This window comes from Borostomias antarcticus (assembly GCF_949987555.1).
Source record: "Borostomias antarcticus genome assembly, chromosome: 9".
NCBI classification, from domain to species: Eukaryota; Metazoa; Chordata; class Actinopteri; order Stomiiformes; family Stomiidae; genus Borostomias; species Borostomias antarcticus.
Genome location: NC_140242.1, coordinates 17,340,288 through 17,362,637, shown reverse-complemented (window position 1 = coordinate 17,362,637; position 22,350 = coordinate 17,340,288).

The window sequence follows — 22,350 nt, the reverse complement described above, 5'->3', positions numbered from 1 at the left end:
ATTGCTCATATAGTTTGCTGTTGCTGCTTGGAGCATCGAGGCCGGCGATGTATTGGGTGCGGCTGCCTCTTGGGATGTTCTTCCGGGCTGCCTGGTGTACTAGTTTGGTGAAGATTTCGTAGTTCTTGGGGTCCGCTGGGAGGTTGCCAATCTTCCCTTCAAGGTCTTCTTGGAAACCAGGCCAGTTTGCTTTCCCAAAGTTGAATCTTCTCCGGAAAGGAATTGTGGCTGGGGTTACTGCGGCATTGACTGTAAGGCCAATGGGGCGGTGTTGGGTTTTTGGCAGTGGCTCCAGTACCAGCTTCTTGCTCAGTCCAGAGATGCTATGGCTGACAAACGCAATATCAGGGTTGTAGCCGGCTTTCCATCGCCCACAGCATTGTAAGGTCTCCTCTACATTCAGGGAAGCAGGAGCAGGGTCGACTACCTTTGTAATAGTTCATTTCAAATCTGTAAGGTAATAAGAGGAGACATGTCCTTCTACAAAAAGTGTACATGCTTTAACATACAGTAGGTGAAGCAAACCAACATAATGCATGTTTAACAAGAATAACATCACTTATAATATATAGTATATATTATAATATAATATATAACTTATAATATATCATATATAGCATGTGTATGTTAGAAAAATAAACACTGTTAAACTATATACTCACAATGTGTTTTGTTGTAGTTCGTTTCACACAGCCAACAGTAACATTTGTATAACGAAAAAAAAACTAGATAAACCAGCAAATTCAACAGAAATGAAAAAGAATAAATAAACAGAATTGTGTAGTGTTATTAAATGAAATATGAATTAAATTAAACCTGCTACGGGGAGCCGTCCAGTCTTATGTTCCTCCCCCCCCCCCCCCTGCTTTGCGGACGGAATAGGTTAGAACAAACTTTGAACATTCACAGTAGGTATACTTTACTATTTAATGGTGAATATCTTTAATTGTGAGAGATATTAACAAAGTGATATAAGTACCATGCTATGAAAACTATAATGCTGTAAGTCTGCGCAACAATAACATTGACAAGATTACATTGTGCAATATAGGGCACTCAGAATATAATGGGTATACTTTAATATTCAATGGTGATTATAAAAAATATTACACAAATGAAATAAGTATCGCTTCATGAAAACTGTAGTATGTCTGAACAACTTCAACAATAACATCGTCTGTGCCTTTAATGTACACATGGTCTATGAGAGTACCTTTTTCAGTTGTAGCTGTTTGTACATGTTGAGTATATCCATGGTGTTCCATTACCTGTAAAATTGTACATGATCCAAAGACATCTTCATTAAAGTCTCCCATTATGATTTTCTTCCCTGGATGCTTCTCAAGTTCACAGATTACCTTTAAGAGTTGTTGCCGAAACATGTCAATTTTATAAGAACTAGGCCTGTACAAAACAGCAGCAGTCAAATTTACATGAGGTATTGCAAAATACAACCATTCCAAATTGGATCTTTCTGGAATCACGGTGTTCATGTCAATGTTGTCTGAATAATACAAACCAACTCCACCTCTTTCTTGATGTTTCAATTCTGCAAAAAGTGGCTGAGTGTCGTCATAACAGTTTGCCCTTGGGTTGTGGTTGAAGCAAAATCCTGGAAGTTGTGGTACTTCTTCAGTGTCTACGTTGAGCCATGTCTCTGTTAAGCAAATACAATCAGCTTGCATTAGGGTTTTATGGGCATGAATGTCTTGAATGTGGGCTTTTAGACTTTGTACATTGTGAAGTGCTAGTGTGCAGGTATGGTTAACATTAGAGAAAACAGACTTTTCAAATGAAAACCGAGGCAAGTTTTTCAGGGCCAAGTCTATTTTGTTATTGCAATATATGGTTGACTCTTTGAAGTCTTCAATTATCAATCCAGTGAGAGTTTTCACACGACTCAAAGCAACGTATGCTTGCCCTGCAGTAAAGATCTTCTTGAGTGATACAACAGCTTTTTCAACAGTAAGACCTTGAACCTTGTGTACTGTGCATGCCCATGCAAGTCTCAGTGGAAATTGACGGCGTACTCCACCAGCATATGTGACTTGATCCTCTTCCACTTTGATTAGAGTTAAATGTTCAGAAAACCTCTGATGTGTTTTTGATCTCTGAATCTTGCCAACATTTGGGTTATCAAACTCCACATGAATAGCTGTAGGGAAATCATCCTGTTGTTGACCTTTACTGATGTGCACAACTCTACCAAACGCTCCATTGACAAGGCCATCAGACACATCAATGTTTTTCTTCAACATCACTCTTGCTCCAATACCCAAAGAAACACAATTTGATAAACATGAATTAAACACTTTGCTGTGAAAACCAACCATCTGTTCCATTCTTCCAGTTTTGGGATTTCTGATAAAATCTTGAGCATGTATACTGATTGCGTCTGGGCAGGTCTTTTGCAGCCTCTTAAGGTTATAGTCATCAACTTCTCCATTAGTAGCAAATATGTGGATGTGGTCAGGTTCTTCACCAGTTTCACACCGTTTCAACATCAGAAGATCATTGGCGCTTAGGGGTTCTTTCTTTTTACGAACTCTCAGTCGGTTCAGCATCTCAGCAAATGTTGCATCTTGTTGTCTAACAACTTTAGTTAGTTCAACAACTTCAAAGTTGCTTTCCCACAGATTGACTCCTTTGTTATCGGCAAAAAGAGGAGTACCTTTTACAGCTGGTAACTGATAGAAATCGCCCACAGCAACAATGCAAACTTTTCCAAAGGGGGAATAATCACCAGTCTGCTTGATCTGACGTAGTCTACCATGAATGTAGGCCAGAAGGCGGTGGTCAACCATGGACACTTCATCAATGATGAGAATTTGCAAACTGCTCATTTTAGTCCGTAAAGAATTAACCTTCTCATCACCTAGAGGTTGATATGGCAATCTGATATTAGCACCAATGGAGAATGTGTTGTGAATTGTTGCAGCACCAATGTTAAATGCAGCCACACCTGTAGACGCTGTTAAGAGTACAGTGACATCATCAGGGTTTTCAGCAAGCGGAGACAACAGTCGGGAGGCTTCATAATGTATTGCTTTGATCAAATGGCTTTTCCCTGTACCAGCACCACCAGTAACAAATAGGCGAAATGGTTCTGGATTTTGTCCAAGCTGCTTCTGCAAACACCACTTACGGACACTATAGAATATTGCCGACTGCTCTTCATTTAATGAGCGCAGTAAATGCAGTGCATCCTGTCTGGGCATTGACACATGATTTGTTTCAAGAGTGCATGCGGTTTCTGGATTTGCAGTAAGGTCTGGAATAAGTTGCTCATGATCATCCTCATCATGCATAACTTTGTCTTTCATCAGTTCCAAACAATGAAGACGTTCTCTTTCTGTTTCAGGACATATTTGAGCCCAGGCATCTTCTAAATCAATGTCCTGTTCAAGCAATTCTTTAGCTTTGTCTATTTCGTCACTTTCTCTTTCAAAAAGAGATTTATTAACATCAACAATTGACTTCACTGTTTGGAGATCATTGACACATTTCACTGCGCCATTCTCATAGAAATGCTCAAATGTATCAAAGTGGGCTGGCTTGAGCTGATGGTCATCATAATATGGCAAAAACAGTTGTAGCAAGGAATGAAAGTACTGCTCTGGGTTTCTTGTTGGAGAAAATCTGGGATACCTTACAACAGCAGGTTCAGTTCGAGTCCTTTTTTGGATAAAACCACAGTCGTTGTCTAGTTTTATGACACATTCTGAAGACTCTTTCTTTGGTGACACCTGTGACCTTGAGATTACTCTGTATTCAGAACAAAAACTGGCAAGGCATAGAATTTCGAATTGCTCCGTCTTGGGTCTGTTCTTATATCTCTCAACCACATTGGTCATCCACAAACTGCTGTCATCATGAGACCTTTTATGTTCAGCTTTACCTTGGAGTAGGTGCAAAGGCAAACTCATTCTTACAGGGTTTTCTCCAATGGGAATAAACTGTACTTGACGAGAGCATTCCTTCAAGTGCATGTGTGTTAACCGATACACTGCTTCTTGAGCTGAAACTTCTCTGTTGTGCAGGTATATGCTTCCAAGCTTTTTAAATGCTCCTTTTGCATCAAGGTTCCCATTCATGGCCTCATTCTGTGCACGTTGCAACAACAATCCCATTTCTTGTTCAGATTTTGTGATATATGTCAGTATATAAACCACTACTGAAAAAGCATCCGTCACATATTGGATATCCATATTGCCTTGCCATGCATGCAGTAAGTCTCTGTTATACTGATTTACCCAAATGTCTTTTGGATTTCGTTTAAGGACAACGCTTTTCTTTTTGGAACATGTATTATATGCTCTTTCAAACAATCCTTGATCTATCCCAAGAGATTCAAAAAATGCCTCAGTCGAATCAAAATTCATGTCAGGGATCTTCAATGCACTTTTGACTTTCTTCATAATTGCACTTGCATTTTTAGTTTTGTCTTTGCCATTCAAGTCATCCGAGTTGCCTCCTCTTGTGATAAAAGTACGGCTCGATGGTGGTCGTGGGAAATTAAATCGACAGACTGTGTTTTTCTTACGGCATGTTTTGGAATGTCTTGTACTGTGCTTTTGCACGCTGTTCACAGTCTCATAAAGCTCTGCGTCAGTTTGAGGTGGAGTCTCACAAGTAATGTATGTGTCTATGAAATGTGTTACTTCGGCATCCTCTTCTTTATCAATCTTAGGAGCGTTTTCAATCCAAAAAAGACAGTGTACATGAGGAGATCCACGCTGTTGAAATTCAATCCGATAAAAGTAATCCTTGACCTTCCCTATGGGCTGAGCTTGAGACATGATTACATTACGCAAAAAAGAATGCCATCTGTGATCAAACATTCTTGCTGCCGTGACAGGATTACGGCGTAGAAGTTTCAGACCAATCAAGGTTATCCACATCAATTTGTTGTCCTTCTAGTCTTGCCATAGTGTTCAGCATTTCAGGCCATCTCAAGTCAGCAGAGCTAAAAGATGCAAAGAAAGTGGGTATGGACAGTTGTCGTATCATGGCAAACAAATCTTTCTGTGCTGACATCCAGTATGGAGGTGTCCCACGAATTCCTCGTAAAAACTTGTATCCTTCATTAGTGTGTAATATTTTACGAAGAGACTCAGAGTTTAACAACATGTCTGGTGTTATTTCTTTCAAAGAACTATTGCCACCACCTTTGCGTAATGCAATGGAAACACTACACACAACTTGATACACCTCTGAAATGTATTGTGCATAAAATATAAAGTCTGTGTTTCGTGCAAAACGACCATCTGCATTGAGTAGGCGTGTATTCAGGTATCGTGCCAGAGTTATTTTTACCTCTCTCTTATCATGGAAGGTAGGTCCGCCAGTTGGATACAAAACAGGGAAAGATTTTGCTTCATTGGTTATATCTGACAGCAACCTAACTGGACTGTTGCCTTCACCAGGTGCCACATTGACTATGTCTTGAAAATTCTGATCAATTATCTCAGAACCCAGATCAACTGGTTGTAATGACGTATCTGACAAAAGCCCATTCTGATCTTTAATATATGTTAAATCTTCCTCTACTTCATCTTCACGGCTGTTTTCATCATCACTCTTTTCAATTGTTTCTTGACACTGTGTTTCATGTTTTATATTTTCCTCATCATGATCAATTCCATCCAGAGAGTTTACCCAATCTTCATTAAACAAGACATCGTCATACCACTTATTGTTTTTCATCAAATACTTCAGTGCATTTCTGACTCGATCAGTATGGACAAACTTATACTCGTAGTGACCTTTAAAAGTCAATTTCCGTTTAAGTTTTACTCTTATCATTTTATCATCACATTCATTTCTTGGAAGAATATTTGTTACATCTGTAGTATTAATTGGAACAGACACACATGGTCCGTGGCAAGCATTCTGACGTCCTCGAGGCAAACACAACAATTTCATGAAGGGAATATGACGTGCAATAAGATGTTGTTCCAAAGAGTTAAGACATTTAAGTTTGGCGGGGATTTCTTCCAAATGCATGTTATTGGTAACACTCTCTTCTGGTAGTTTTCCACAAAGTATTTTTCGATGGCATGTATAACAAATCCATAATTTGTTTGATGGACTAGTAGAGAAATAGCATTCATGTTCGCATTCAGCATCACACACATGTAAATATTGCAATGTTATACATCTGTTAGCAACTGCAGCAATTTGCTCTCCTCTGATTTCATAGCAATGTCTTTTACACTCAACCACCTGTTTCCTGAAGAGTAAACGGTGACAGACAGAGCACACATATTCTGGACCACGGCTGACTTCTTGACGAAAATTAGCAATAGTACAATCTATGTCTTCCTGTCTCTTTTGAGTCTTAAAATAATTCTCACGACTTCTTTGGATTTTATTTAGACGAACATCATTATTTTCATGGTACTTCTTCATGCTGTAGTCACGCATGTCCCTCTGGAACTTTGGATCAGTCTTGTATTTAATTCTAACACGTTCGCACCTGTCCCTCTGGAACTTTGGATCAGTCTTGTATTTAATTCTACCACGTTCGCGCATACGTTCGCGCATGTCCCTCTGGAACTTTGGATCAGTCTTGTATTTACTTCGAATACGTTCACGCATGTATCTCTGGAACTTTGGATCAGTCTTGTATTTACTTCGAATACGTTCACGCATGTATCTCTGGAACTTTGGATCAGTCTTGTATTTACTTTGAATACGTTCACGCATGTATCTCTGGAACTTTGGATCAGTCTTGTATTTACTTCGAATACATTCACGCTTACATTCTTGAAAATCTGTGTCTTTGTGATATTTATCTTTAAGATCTTTAAGTTTCTTTTCTCTGTAATCGTTCTTATTCTGGTACCGTTGGCGTTCTCTCTTGGCTTTTACATTGTCTGGTTCATCATTAAGCTTCCTTTTCCGTAATGACCTCAAGTTATCACCCTTATCATGACATGTTCCTGCACAAGCATTTCCTGCATCTCCCCGTTTAACACATGTAACAACTTCATAATGATTGCCAGTGTGGTTTAAATAAATACAATTCTCTGTGAGCAAATCTGTAGTAGGCATATGTGCATTCCATCTATCATTAAAAGTCATGATGGTTGTTTTTAATAAGTCAGCTGCAGCAAAAATGTCTATTTCGGTTGCCCATGAGCCACTGTAATATATTCTTGATTTGGTCATGTAGTCCTGCACAGATGTGTACTCATCTCTCAAATATGTTTCAAATTTGGAACTGTTGTCTCAAAGGTGTCGCACGATAGCCCGTCTAATTTTAAGATGCTTCTCTTCGTTTTGGCATATGCTAAAGGACAAACTACGGTAGAAACAGTTTCCATCTGGCTTTATGCTCTTCATCTTACAGGGAGACCCGATGCTATAAACATTTGCAGGTGCAATAACATCAATGTTTGCATTAGGCAGTTCTAAACATGTGCACAAAGCAACCTGATCCTGACCTGTTAATGGTTTAAAAGGTCGCTCATGAATTCTTATATCATTAATAATGACACTGTCCGAATCTGATCCCTTACTTCCGTTATGGGTTATTTCTATAGGTTCTGTTATGAATTGTTTGTCTCTCTTTCTTTTTGAAAACTCTGTTGCCTTATCACTGTCGTCTCTCACTTGTTTGTTATAATGGAATGAACGACTCTGGTGAAGCTTCTCTGGTTTAAGCTCAGAACGATTAAGGGGCTTGTGGTTTCTAGGAAAATCATTAGACGCTTTAGGTTCAATATAGTGTCGGCTTTGTGTTTTCCTTGGTGTACCGTGTTTTGTGTTTACATCCCTGCCAATCGTATATACTTCAGAAAAATCAGAATTGTGTTTCGCAGCACCAATACCAAAGTCAGCATCACACACCTTGGCCTTACGTTTTAAAACGTCACTGTAGAGTACTTTACTGCTTGCTTTAGATTCAGTGTTTTTCTCCATTTCCGCCTGAGTACAATGTGATTTTCTGCCGTTTTCAGAAGTTGTTACAATTGTAGTGGACTCGCTGAAAGTATTTCCAACTGCCTGCTGTCCGTACACTTTAGGCTTACCTTTGACAACATTGCTGTAAAGTGGGTTGCTGATCGTTGTAGTCGGTGTGCTTACCATGTAACTGGAAGATGGACCAGATGTTGTACGCACCTCAGCACTGGCATCAGTTATGGTCACTTCAACTCCAGTTCTCAAACTGTGGTGTTCTTACCCCAAATGACTGTGCCAAGTCCAAAACGTAGCTATAAAGAGATGTAGCAGAGCTAAAATAAGCAACACAACTTGCCTTCTGTAGTTTCTGATTAACATTTCTATTAGCATGTGAATCAATGACCGCAAACCAAGATCCTGCTTTCACAATAGCACATGTATTAGCACAAATGGTTAAGAGGCATGCGTCATTACTCAGCAGTGTCCGTTGTAATGCTACATCAAATGGCATGGCAACATCACGTACCGCATCATCATAATCATCAACTAGAACAAATCCAGCGAAAGAATCAGCAAAGTTAATTGAGAAAACAGAATTCCATAATATGTGTTGCCTTGGTAATTCAGAGACAGCAATGTAACCCCTTTCTTGAACATGGTCGCTTATCTTACCTTCAGCTCTCATTGACTTATACAGATCAGTCCCTTTCACAAGAACATCATCCAAATCTTGAGTCTCCCAAGTCAGCACACTGTTCATCTTGCACTTCAAAATTGCAGTCAGACTGATTGCACCACACTGCTTGTTACGTACATCTTGAAACTGTGGATGACCTTGGTGAAAAGATCCCAATAACACAGACCTCTCTGGAAAATCAACAGATTGAGTTAAAGAGAATGAATCATCAGTAACAACAGGATGTTCTTTTACCACGGTTAGTGTTTCAGTCTGGTAGTGCTTTGGATTCACAAGTTTCACAGGTTTCTTACAGAGGGTCGTACAGAGGGTCGTACAGAGGGTCGTACTGGGGGATGCGTTTTCACTCTGTGAGTGCGTTGTTGTTTCACTCTGTGAGTGCGTTGCACTCTGTGAGTGCGTTGTTTCACTCTGTGAGTGCGTTGGGGTTTCACTCTGTGAGTGCGTTGGGGTTTCACTCTGTGAGTGCGTTGGGGTTTCACTCTGTGAGTGCGTTGTTTCTAAGTTTTTTTTATGAGGAGTCAGAAAATCCTCAGCCGAGGCACGTGTCTCCACGTGTCTCTTAATGGCAGCTCGTGACTTTTTGCTTCTTTTTGGCATCTGGAAAGAAAACAAACAGTATGCATGAGTGTTCCCCATAGTCTAGGACCTGGCTCAGATATGTATGCCCTTGCCCTATGTATGCCATTTGGGAGAGAATATCTCAACTGTTTTATTATTACCATTTTACAGTAGCAGGCTCTTTTAATTTGTGCATTAATTGTCTAAAATATTTAGCATTGTACATTTATGCAGTTTAAAATTCAACATTAATAAAGCTAGATTTAAAGCTGACATGAGGAGTATTATGTTCTTGGTTATAAAACAGTGGCATGTTTATGCTGTTTCCTTATGCAAGTGTGATGGATATTTACACATTTAACATTTGGAAACCTACATTCAAAGTGGCATTTGACCATCCTACACAATCTAAACTCATTCTTAATCATGCTGCATGAATACCACCAACCAAACTCTGATACAGTGCAACTTAAGCATAATATAGGACATTTTGGTTAAATTGTTGCATGGACCTCAATATTTTACTACAATATTTGAAATTAATCAAAGATGCCTTCCCACACACTTTCCTTTGTATGCTAGCATAGCTGCCATGCGGCCACAAACAACTAGAGAAATAGGCAGCGTGCAAATTGCTGGGGGGGATTTCCCCACCTCTGGTTTTGATATCCCCTCCTCTGATAATTCATTTTTATCGCCGGTGGGGATACGTTTTTATCCCTGCTTCTGGTCAGACTGAATATAGCTACAATTCCTGTGCCCGAAAATAGATGGCGCAATTTAGAAAAACTACACTAGCTATTTCAAAAATATGATTTACAACAGCTAGTTAAACCAGGGCAAGTCATGGCAACTGTCAATCAAGCGCCTACTCTAACAAGAATTAGTCATATTTTGCTGCAAGGATTTTGGGGGATGCCCAAAACGCCAGAGGTCCGTCACCAAAGCAGACTCTTCTGCTAGTGGTAAACATCGGTAAGTGACAGGATGAATATTTTATTATAATACAATTATTGTTATGGGTGATAAGCGGTCAATCGTAGGCATGTAGGCTATTGCTTTTGTTTTGCTATTCTCATCCTCAATATGGCCAAGTCAGCGCAGCACATTGTCGCGGCCATCAATCTCTTTTTCACGAGACCAATACCAATTTATATTTTATCTTGTGTTCCAGGATGAACAATAACAGCTTATGCAAGTGTGATGGATATTTACACATTTAACATTTGCATAACCTACATTCAGGTTTCATATATAAGTCTATATGATCAAGGTAGCCACTGGAGAAACAAACATACCTCGTCTTCTCTCCGTTTTCTAGATGTGAGGGCAGGTGCTGGTCTTATTTATTGAGGACAGGTGTGCCAATTAAAACGATGACACCCCCTCTCACTCAACCGAGAGGAAGCAACCCTACCAGGTGACATTCATTTAGTACTCAAGACTCACTCTACCAAGTGGAAGCAAAAGCTGACATTATCCACTCAAATCTGCAAAGTGCGTTTGCAAGATCTGTCGTGGCATAGCGGGTAGCGCGTCAGTCTCGCAAGCAGCGAGTTCAGGGTTCGATTCCCGTTCATCCAAAGTGCATTTTTATAATTATTGTAATTATGCTGCTGTGGAAGTCAATGGCAGACAACAGAATCATTGTCGGTCGCTCCTGCCAGTTAAAAGTTGTGAAATTTGGCTCACAGACCAGGGACTCGTGTGCCTATTGTTCAGAGTAAGTAATATGTGTGACTTTCGAAATTCTCGGAACCATCCTTGACCCTTGTCAAACATGTCGCCACGTCAGTCTAGCCTTGTACTTGCACCATTATGTTTCTACCTTTTCTTATTATCATCCTCTTTTTTTTTCTTTTTTTCTTTATTATACTCTTCTGCCATTGGAGTCTATGGCAGCCCATAGAACCGTATGGTAGAAAGTTATGAAATTTGGCACACTGATTCGGGACAGTCCCATGACCCCTCTCACCAAGACCCATGTCCTCAGCTCCTACACTCTAGCGCCACCAACATGTCAAAGTTGCCAATGCATTTATGCACGCCACTTTTGAACCGTAAGTCCAATTTTCAAAATCAAGGTGCTATATGATTCCTTGGCTCAAGCCGAGTTAAACAAACCCTATTACGTCTTGCATACTATATTGTATTGTCTGCCATTTTGGATTTAGTGAAAAACACTTAAAATGCTACTCCTCCTACAGATTTTCATTAATCTGCAAAACAAAATAATACACATTATCTGGAGACCAATGTCTACAAAGGAATGATTTGAATTGTTGATATTCCAATGCGTTTGCTTGTGACAGCCAATTGAATTTGGCGACAAAGCCACCAACGGCTGAAATGCCTTGTGGACTAGGGCAATTCTCCTTTGCAAGATCAGGCATAGCACAGTGGATAGGGAGTCGGCCTTGCAAGCAGCAGGTGCAGAGTTCGAATCTCGTTCAACCACATCTTTCGCGTGGTCAGCTTGGCCCCCACAACGCTGCTTTAATTGATGGTATTATTATTCTTCTGCCATTGAAGTCAATGGCAGCCTATAGAACGGAGTGGTAACTTTTTACCAAAATTTGCATGATGGTAGAGGATGATGTGCTGAGTCCATGGAGCACGACCCAGATCGATTAGCCAATAGGGGGCGCTATAGCAGCCGACTGAAGTTGCGAACTTTGAACAGGCATATCTCAAGCCCCGTTTGACCTACAGACATGACACTTTGCACACATATGTCTCTCCTCATGATGAACAAATTTGCCTCAAGGACTCATAACTTCCGGTTATATAGATTTTCCGCCATCTTGAATTTTTTGAAAAACACTTCAAATGTATCTCCTCCTAGGAATTTCGACCAATCTGCACGAAACTCGGTAGGCACATTCTCTAGACCGATGTCCACAAAAGTTATCCAGGGATTTTCGATTCTCGAAAGCGTTCGCCCGCTACAGCCAATCGAATTTGGCGTCCAAGCCGCCAAACAGGAAGTGTGGTCATATCTCAGCAAATTGTTAATGTATTAAAGCCACATTTGGCACACTCATCGGGGACAGTCCCATGACCTCTGGCAGCAAGTGGCATTGCGACAGCTCAAACCCTCTAGCGCCACCACCATGTCAAAGTTGGAAGTGCGTTAATGCACACAACTTTTGACCTGTGTAACCGATTTTAAAAAATGAGGTACCGTTGGAATCCCTCGCTCATGCCGAGTTCATCGCATCCTATGATGTCATTTTCCACCAATTGGATTTCCCGCCATTTTGTATTTTGTGTAAAACACTTAAAATGTATCTTCTCCTAAGGATTTTCACCAATCTGCATGAAACTGGCTGTACACATTCTTTAGACTAATGTCCACAAAACTCCTAGAGGGATTTTCGATTGTCGAAGGTGTTCGCTCGCTACAGCCAATCGAATTTGGCGTCCAAGCCGCCAAACAGGAAGTGTGGTCAAATCTCAGTAAGGTTTTGATGTATCATAACCACATTAGGCACACTCATCGTGGACGGTCCAGAGACCCCTGTCACCAAGTCTATGTCGACACCTCAAAGTCTCTAGCGCCACCAACCTGTCAAAGTTGGAAGTGCGTATATTCTGAACCGTACGCCCGATTTTCAAAACTGCGGTAGCGATTTGAATAGACTCCTATGACGTGTTTCGCTTGTTGTCTTTTATGCGCTGGTCGCATGTCCTGCTTGGCCCCCACATTGCTGCTTGTTGGGGGCCAAGCAGCGAAGCTGCGCAGGCCACCATTGTTCTTGTACCTTTTCTTATTATTCTTCATCTTCCTCTGCCATGGGAGTCTATGGCAGCCCATAGAACCGTATGGTAAAAAGTTGTGAAAATTGGCACACTCATTCATGACAGTCCCCTGAGTCTTTTCACCAAGACCCATGTACACAGCTCGAACCCTCTAGCGCCACCAACATGTCAAAGTTGGAGGTGGGTTTGTGCACACAACTTTTGACCTGTAAGGCCGATTTTCAAAAACAAGGTACCGTTGGATTCCTTGGCTTAAGCCGAGTTCAACGCACCCCATGACATAATTTTCCGCCTTATTGGATTTCCCGCCATTTTGGATTTAGTGAAAAACACCTAAAATGTATCTCCTCCTAGGAATTTCGACCAATCTGCACGAAACTCGGTAGGCACATTCTCTAGACCGATGTCCACAAAAGTTATCCAGGGATTTTCGATTCTCGAAAGCGTTCGCCCGCTACAGCCAATCGAATTTGGCGTCCAAGCCGCCAAACAGGAAGTGTGGTCATATCTCAGCAAATTGTTAATGTATTAAAGCCACATTTGGCACACTCATCGGGGACAGTCCCATGACCTCTGGCAGCAAGTGGCATTGCGACAGCTCAAACCCTCTAGCGCCACCACCATGTCAAAGTTGGAAGTGCGTTAATGCACACAACTTTTGACCTGTGTAACCGATTTTGAAAAATGAGGTACCGTTGGAATCCCTCGCTCATGCCGAGTTCATCGCATCCTATGATGTCATTTTCCACCAATTGGATTTCCCGCCATTTTGTATTTTGTGTAAAACACTTAAAATGTATCGTCTCCTAAGGATTTTCACCAATCTACATGAAACTGGCTGTACACATTCTTTAGACCAATGTCCACAAAACTCCCAGAGGGATTTTCGATTGTCGAAGGTGTTCGCTCGCTACAGCCAATCGAATTTGGCGTCCAAGCCGCCAAACAGGAAGTGTGGTCAAATCTCAGTAAGGTTTTGATGTATCATAACCACATTAGGCACACTCATCGTGGACGGTCCCGAGACCCCTGTCACCAAGTCTATGTCGACACCTCAACGTCTCTTGCGCCACCAACCTGTCAAAGTTGGAAGTACGTATATTCTGAACCGTACGCCCGATTTTCAACACTGCGGTAGAGCTTCGAATGCGGCTATGACGTGTTTCGCTTGTTGTCTTTGATGCTCTGGTCGCGTGTCCTGCTTGGCCCCCACATTGCTGCTTGCAGCTATATTTATTATTATTATTTATTCTTCTGCCATGGGAGTCTATGGCAGCCCATAGAACCGTATGGTAAAAAGTTGTGAAAATTGGTACACTTATTCATGAACGTCCCCTGAGTCTTTTCACCAAGACCCATGTACACAGCTCGAAATCTCTAGCGCCACCAACATGTCAAAGTTGGAGGTGCATTTGTGCACACAACTTTTGACCTGTAAGCCCGATTTTCAAAAACGAGGTACCGTTGGATTCCTTGGCTCAAGCTGAGTTCAACGCACCCTATGACATCATTTTCCGCCGTATTGGATTTCCCGCCATTTTGGATTTAGTGAAAAACACTTAAAATGTATCTCCTCCTAGGAATTTCGACCAATCTGCACGAAACTCGGTAGGCACATTCTCTAGACCGATGTCCACAAAAGTTATCCAGGGATTTTCGATTCTCGAAAGCGTTCGCCCGCTACAGCCAATCGAATTTGGCGTCCAAGCCGCCAAACAGGAAGTGTGGTCATATCTCAGCAAATTGTTAATGTATTAAAGCCACATTTGGCACACTCATCGGGGACAGTCCCATGACCTCTGGCAGCAAGTGGCATTGCGACAGCTTAAACCCTCTAGCGCCACCACCATGTCAAAGTTGGAAGTGCGTTAATGCACACAACTTTTGACCTGTGTAACCGATTTTAAAAAATGAGGTACCGTTGGAATCCCTCGCTCATGCCGAGTTCATCGCATCCTATGATGTCATTTTCCACCAATTGGATTTCCCGCCATTTTGTATTTTGTGTAAAACACTTAAAATGTATCTTCTCCTAAGAATTTTCACCAATCTACATGAAACTTGCTGTACACATTCTTTAGACCAATGTCCACAAAACTCCTAGAGGGATTTTCGATTGTCGAAGGTGTTCGCTCGCTACAGCCAATCGAATTTGGCGTCCAAGCCGCCAAACAGGAAGTGTGGTCAAATCTCAGTAAGGTTTTGATGTATCATAACCACATTAGGCACACTCATCGTGGACGGTCCCGAGACCCCTGTCACCAAGTCTATGTCGACACCTCAAAGTCTCTAGCGCCACCAACCTGTCAAAGTTGGAAGTGCGTATATTCTGAACCGTACGCCCGATTTTCAAAACTGCGGTAGCGATTTGAATAGACTCCTATGACGTGTTTCGCTTGTTGTCTTTGATGCGCTGGTCGCATGTCCTGCTTGGCCCCCACATTGCTGCTTGCAGCTATATTTATTATTATTATTATTATTATTATTATTCTCCATCTTCCACTGAAGTCTGACTTCCCGTGGACAAAAAATCACCAAACTTTGCACATAGCTCCAGTACTATACACAAAGTCATCAACCTGCATTGTAGGTCAATAAAGCTTAAGGTGGCGCTACAACAACAGTCTAAAGTTTAAAATTTTTAAAAATCATAACAAATCAGCCATAGGTGCTATCACTGTAAAACCACCATGTCAATGTAGTCCCAAGTGAGACAAAACTTTCATACGCTCTGACCTTGCAGGAATTTTGAAGTCCATCAATCTGATTTTTTCATAAACTGTAAAACCTATCAAACCTATATCCTCCCACATGTTTTGTTCAATTGACACAAAAATTGACATATTGTCTCTTCAGACTGTCTTTACCAAACGATCCTCACAGATTTTTGAAATATGAAAAATTTAGCCCACAGCACATCAAAAAGTTTTACTGTTAACAGTTCTGTATACAATTCCTATTAATTCTCGCCAAATCAATGTCTGATCATCCTTATAAAAAGTGACAACATTGGCCACATTTATCTCAAAAATTGAATTTTTAAAAATATGTTTAATTCTGTCCTCTGAAACCAACACTTCATACAGAGAAAACTACTTTACCCACAATCCAACGCAAGCTCCACGAATCGGAGACATCGCTGTTGGCAACCCTACCCAACCCCCGCCGAGGATTACAATGACTAAATTGATTGATTGCCAACTGACTGAGTACACAGCTGCTGAAGTTAATGTTCAATTATGAAGAAAAGCAAACAAAACCTGTAAAAATTAATAAACATATCTCATCCCACATTTTTCAATCAATTAACACCAAACTTGCTACACTGGATCTTCAGACTTTAATTCACAAACTCATTGACCAGATTGTTGAATTATCAAAATCGACTTACAATGCATCAAAATGTTTTACAAATGTTTTACGATACGATACGAATGTACAAAATTAACATTGTAATGTCAACTTTCTTGTTGTCCTCCTATTCTCTCGCTTATTGCTCCTAAACTTGTCGGAAATTGCCTGGCCCCGCCTCATCGCTGCGTAGCAGCTTTAATTGATGATTTGATGTTTAGTTATTGTGTTCCTGTTAAAAAAGAATGTGTGATGCGACATATTGAAAGAGTGATGAATGTTCAGTTTATTACAGACATTTGTCATAATAGTAGAAGTATTCAGTTATGGGTTCATATAACATCTGTTTAGATAATTTGTCTACATAGCTGTTTGGTCATTTCAAATGGTTTGGATTCTTGATGAAATTGGTTACAGTCTGGTATATGGAAAGCTTTGATTTTTAGGATTGCTCTAGTTCTTTCTCTGATATTGACGTATTGAGTGATTTTGCCGAGTTATGGTTTAACGGATAGTGAGAAGTTTAGCTGGACAGATAATTGTTACATCACCAGGTGAAGGTTTTTTGAATAGGTGATTCAGTTTAGGTTATGTTTCTCACTTTGATTTAGGAGATTATATGTTTCAATAGTCTATGAATGGCCTTAAGCTGTTCGTTTATGCATTCTACTGTATGAATTTCATTCTCATAATGATGTGTTTGGGAGGAGTTGGCTTTAGGCCTTCCCCTCTGCTAATGACCCCAGTCTGTGTTGAGTGTTATTTTTCAGGTGCTATGGACCCTGGGCGGCAGGGGCCGGTTGCACAAAACATCTTAGGTTTTCCCCTTAAGTATGACCCTTAAGGGTTAATTTCCCCTTAGTTAAGGGAATTACTTAAAGGATTAACATGGTGATTTTCACTTTTTTTGAGTTTGAACGTGCTATTTGCACAATAGGACATTGAAGAAACACAATAAAAACATTAAATATATCCGTTTTGTCGTTTTTGAGAAACTGGAAGCGTAACATTTTCAGTCCAATTTGACTCGGGGTAAAAATACTCCGAATTCGTGACGTTTTTCCCATTGTTGACGTCACCCTAAAGTTTGAAAAACCCTCCTCCACTCCCCCGCACCGCCTCCAACAGAAACCTGTCTGCGCCGTTTCACCATCTATCGAACACGGTAAGGTAGTTCTGAACCTTTTCTCATCTTGAGAACAATTGAATAGTTGCAGTCTCAATGATGACCACCTCTTATTTTAATATAATTTGTACATTTTATAGGCCTAATTGTATTTGTGGTTGTCATACAAATTGGGAAGTTTTTACCATGATCGTGTCTGATTAGTAGCCAACCTAGCTAATGTTAGATAAACAAACCATAACGTTAGCTGTAATTGGCAACAGTTTTTAAAAAGCTGTCTGATCCAGCTAGCTATTTGTCTTTATCCAGCATGTTGACGTTAGCTAGCCTAATGTTTGGAATGTCAGCTAGCTGTGCTAATTATCCTAGCATGCTAACGTTAGCTCTCAATGCATTTGCTTTTGGTAACGTTAGCCCTCCAGTGCAATGGCAGAAACACAGCGCACCATACTGTACTCTTCCCTGGCAGAAACACAGTGCACCATACTGTACTCTTCCCTGGCATAAACACAGTGCACCATACTGTACTCTTCCCTGGCATAAACACAGTGCACCATACTGTACTCTTCCCTGGCATAAACACAGTGCACCATACTGTACTCTTCCCTGGCATAAACACAGTGCACCATACTGTACTCTTCCCTGGCATAAACACAGTGCACCATACTGTACTCTTCCCTGGCATCAAATCTACTTGCACCAGGTGCAAACTGTGCTGTAAGGTTTCCGAAGCGATAGCCTACCAGAACTGTTGTGAGCGTGCTTTGTTGTATAGGCCAATACAATAGGCAAAGTTACGAAGTCAAAGGTGGATATAAGTCAGTTTGTCTCCACAAGAATCTCCCGATTATCTCTCGCTCAAACTTAATTCGATATAATTTAGACTTACTGATAAATAGCCTATTGTTGTAATTTATGCTGTTTTGCATATGCAAAATATCGATGCTATTACTAATCGCTTTTATAATTTGTCCCCTTTTCTTGTAGCCAGATCACTACATTTCCAATACTGGGACTCGGGAGGTCCAGGTCCCTTCAGGGCTCTGGAGGTGTGCAGGTCCTGGAGGACAGGTTGCAGCCAATGTCACCTAATGATATTATAAATGTTACAACACCGCCCTGTTTTATGAGAAAGTAGCCTATGTCTTAATTTAATGTCATGTTGTATGCGCAACAATTACCTCGGAAAATAAAGACGTAGTCCTACAGTACCCGTGCGGGTTTTTGTCATTTATTTATTCTCACATTTGAACTTGATCAAACACACCTGCTGTGTACTGAATCGTTTGTCCTAAGGTCTTGTATTGCAGCGTTGTGATGCGCATATAGAGGCTATTGTGCTAAAATTATGACTACATTTCAGGGTGGGTGGAGGTGAAGATATTAAGTCAAGTTATTATGTTCCTTTCATAATTTACAACTCTAAATAATTGTAATTCTGCAAAACATTCTGAAAGTTGTGTAAACCTTATCATCACTGTGGCATCTGCTCCACATAATGTTGATCATCCCAGCACCTCGATCCGACCCAACTTCAGGAAGCATTGCGCATTTTGGGATTAAACAGCTCCAGTAGATATATTCTATTAGAACCAGAGGGCATTACAATAACATTCAAAACGAGATCTATTGACTGCATGACCTGTTAGTCTCCAGACTCCGGAGTAGGCTATCCCCCTTGACCGCTGCGCTCACGGAGTCGTGGTGCACGGCCCGCTATCTCTCCAAACGCATGCAGTCTCCCACATAATTCGGGGTAGGATAAGTAGGCTACATGTAGGCTACATCCTCTCCCCCTTTCTGTAAAGCGCACATTGTGTTGCCTTTGTATATGAAACAAGCTATAATGATTGAATTGATCTGACTAATAATCAGTTATTGCGGTGGTATTCCACTCAATTCCTTTATATCACCACAACTGACAGATGTTCCCAGAACAGTAACGTTTCAGTGTTCAACTGGCTTTGTTGGACACCTACTAAGATAAATAACGTTAGACTGGTGAACAATGCGGATTTTATGTCGGTTTCACAGCGCAAATGATCTGTCTTCTGGTAAGACCCACAGTTGCAATTATTTGACTAACTAGGTCTATACTGTTCGTAGCTGGCTGAAAGCTAGTCTAGCCCAAGCCTCCAAGCTTGCGTGGCCGGCTGCAGGGGGCTTTTCCTCTGTCGCGGGGGAGACGTGTCGTCGTTATACTTTTATCGTACTTTTCCCAAATTGGCCTAATGCAAATTCGAGGATACGGCCTGTTAGGTAGCGTGTATCTTTATAATGTTTGGGGGTTAATATAATATTAAGGACTTTGTAAATGCCCCTGGTTAGCAGCTAGAAAAATGGCTATTGATCTGGCTGTTGCGCGATCTAGCTCTTGTGTTGTTTAGCTCGGAGCGGTGGTAGCTATGGTAACGGGGCACACGCCTGTCAATCATAATGATTCCAGTTGGTCATTTGCTCAGAGAACTGTCAATCAGTTGTTATGAATCACGCCCAGTTTTGAGTGAGTGAACTTTTTGAGTGGCAGATTCAGACCTCTAAAAACATGTTTTAAAAGAATTTGTATGGATGAATTCTGAAATAGTTAAACACATGTGTTTTGTTGTTGCCTAAAGATACCTGGAAAGTGTTATATTGAACCACCATGTTAATCCTTTAAGGGTGTTGCACAGAATCCCTTACAAGGTTTCCTTAGCTAAGGAGAAATGTTAAGGGTTTTCATACAAGGAAAGAGATTTTACAGCAGTAAAATTTTAGTTTCCATGGTGACCATTGGTTTGCTTGCACGTGACCGGCTATCCGTCACAACACTACATGGAACGTCCTGCGACGTTGTGAGGAAAAAAATGGACTGTCGATCAAATCTGTAATTAAAAATATCAGTTGCTCCTCACTAAGAGTGTCTAGTAGGTTCTCCCTGTCGCGGAACACTCTTCTTGGGACGCGGTTTCCATTGTTTATGTTCATAAACGCAGCCATGTGGCTTAGCTAAGGTTGGGGTAGAGGTCCCTTAGGTTTTTTCCCTTATTTTGCTTGCTAAGGTCTTTTGTGCAACACCTTAACGGACTTTAAGGGACTCCTTAAGTATCAGACCGAGATAAGTAGAAAACCTTAAATACTTGAGGGACATCTTAAGGAAACCATAAGGGGAATACTTAAGCGTGTTTGTGCATCAGATTTTATTTTAAGGAAATCTTAAGTCAGAACTTAAGGGAAAATATTAACTTAAGGTGTTTTGTGCAACCGGCCTTTTGTGGAGCCTGGATCGTGCTTTCCTGGGGACTGCCTGAAACCTGTTGTTTGTCTGTTAACTATTGTTTGTCTTTCTGATCTCTTTCTGATATATGTTGGCACATGAGGTTACTTGATGTTTAGCGTTATAGGTCATTTCTGTTTAGGGTCTCTTGTTCAATCAAGCTTGAGGGTGTCACCTACATTTCACCTGTGTTTCTGATTCAGGTGTGTGTACACGATTCTTTGGTTAGAGTGTTCTGTTTTGTAATTTGGGTTTAGTCTATTTCTATAGGTTGTTTTTTGTGTAGTTTGTCATAGAATTTACATCTGGCCTTGTCATGGAATTTAACACACAGTCTCAAGACTATTCAGATTCATATCTTTTCTTTCCCCTGCAACCCCTAGTTTCATCCCTGTTGTAATTTTAAACACCTCAACTCTCCCTCTTTGTAAATGTGACAGCGGCTGGTGATTTGGTCCGCAACTCGGCAAACCCCGAAATGCGCTAGGGGGCAAAATACATAAAAAAACGTTTTTTTTTGTTTTTTGTTTTTTTGTGTATTACCAAAGTTGAAGTTGTGAAGTACCTACTTACTATAACAGACAACAGTTTTAGGTTCACGAAATACGTTTAATTAGTCTGCAAACTAAGCTCGTTTTTAGCTGATTTCGAGCCGGGCTTGGGGGCGGGAGATCGATTAGCATGATTTGGTTTCATTGGCTATTGCTTCCGGCTATTGCTTCCGGGTTCTCCGCCCCCACCCTTCCCAAACAACACGCCGGCATTCAGTTCCAAGTTTAACCATGGATGCTACAGCTTTTGCTAAAGAGAAGACGGGGATGGCATCCAGGACATGGAAAGAGTTTTAAGAGCAGCTAAAACTCCAGCAGAGCAGGACTCGTTCGTACACGGAGTTTATTTTTGATGACCTGTGATACAGAGATGACTGTATCAGCAAAGCATGCTGCTACAACGCGAACGACGTAGCAGATTCACACCACCGCCAAGCATTCTGCTTTGCTTTGGGGTAAGCTGATCTTTATACTATCTGTGCTGTTTACATTACATTAACGTTAGTCGTTTAGCAGAAGCTCCTTTCTAAACAAGTGACTAAGTCTAGCTAGCATAACAAACTAACAAAGGCTAGCTAGCTAATGTTAGCTAACATGCTAGTTAGCTGAGCTAGCCCTTTGTTCCTAAACTAGCCAGCGTGGCAGCTAATATTGAGCTAGGTAGCTATATTATAGAGAGAAACAGAATGAGAGAGCATGAGAGCTATGGTAGTCTGACACCTTTGTTTTTTGTTTTGGTTACAGGATGAGCAAAAAGGTGAGGATTTGCAGCTCTCCCTGGGCCCCTCCATACCAGCCAGCAAGAAGATCACTATACACTACAGCTTTGATTTTGCACAACAGGTGAGAATACGTTCATCCTATCATGCATTATCTAGTCTATTTAATCCACACATTCTGGTACTATTTTATCTATATGGAGTGCCAGTACTGTGGGCAATAGTTTAATGTACTTTCTTCCTTCTATTCTATTGCAGTTTTGATACTGAGAGACCTGGCATGGTTGTGGCCAGAGAACACCGTGATGCACCGGCCCCCGAGAGAAGGTCTTCTTGTGCAAGCCCCACCCGGACTGGACATGGCCAGACAGACGTATCTCTTTGACAAGATCAGAGAGTTCTGTTCTGATGAGGGACGA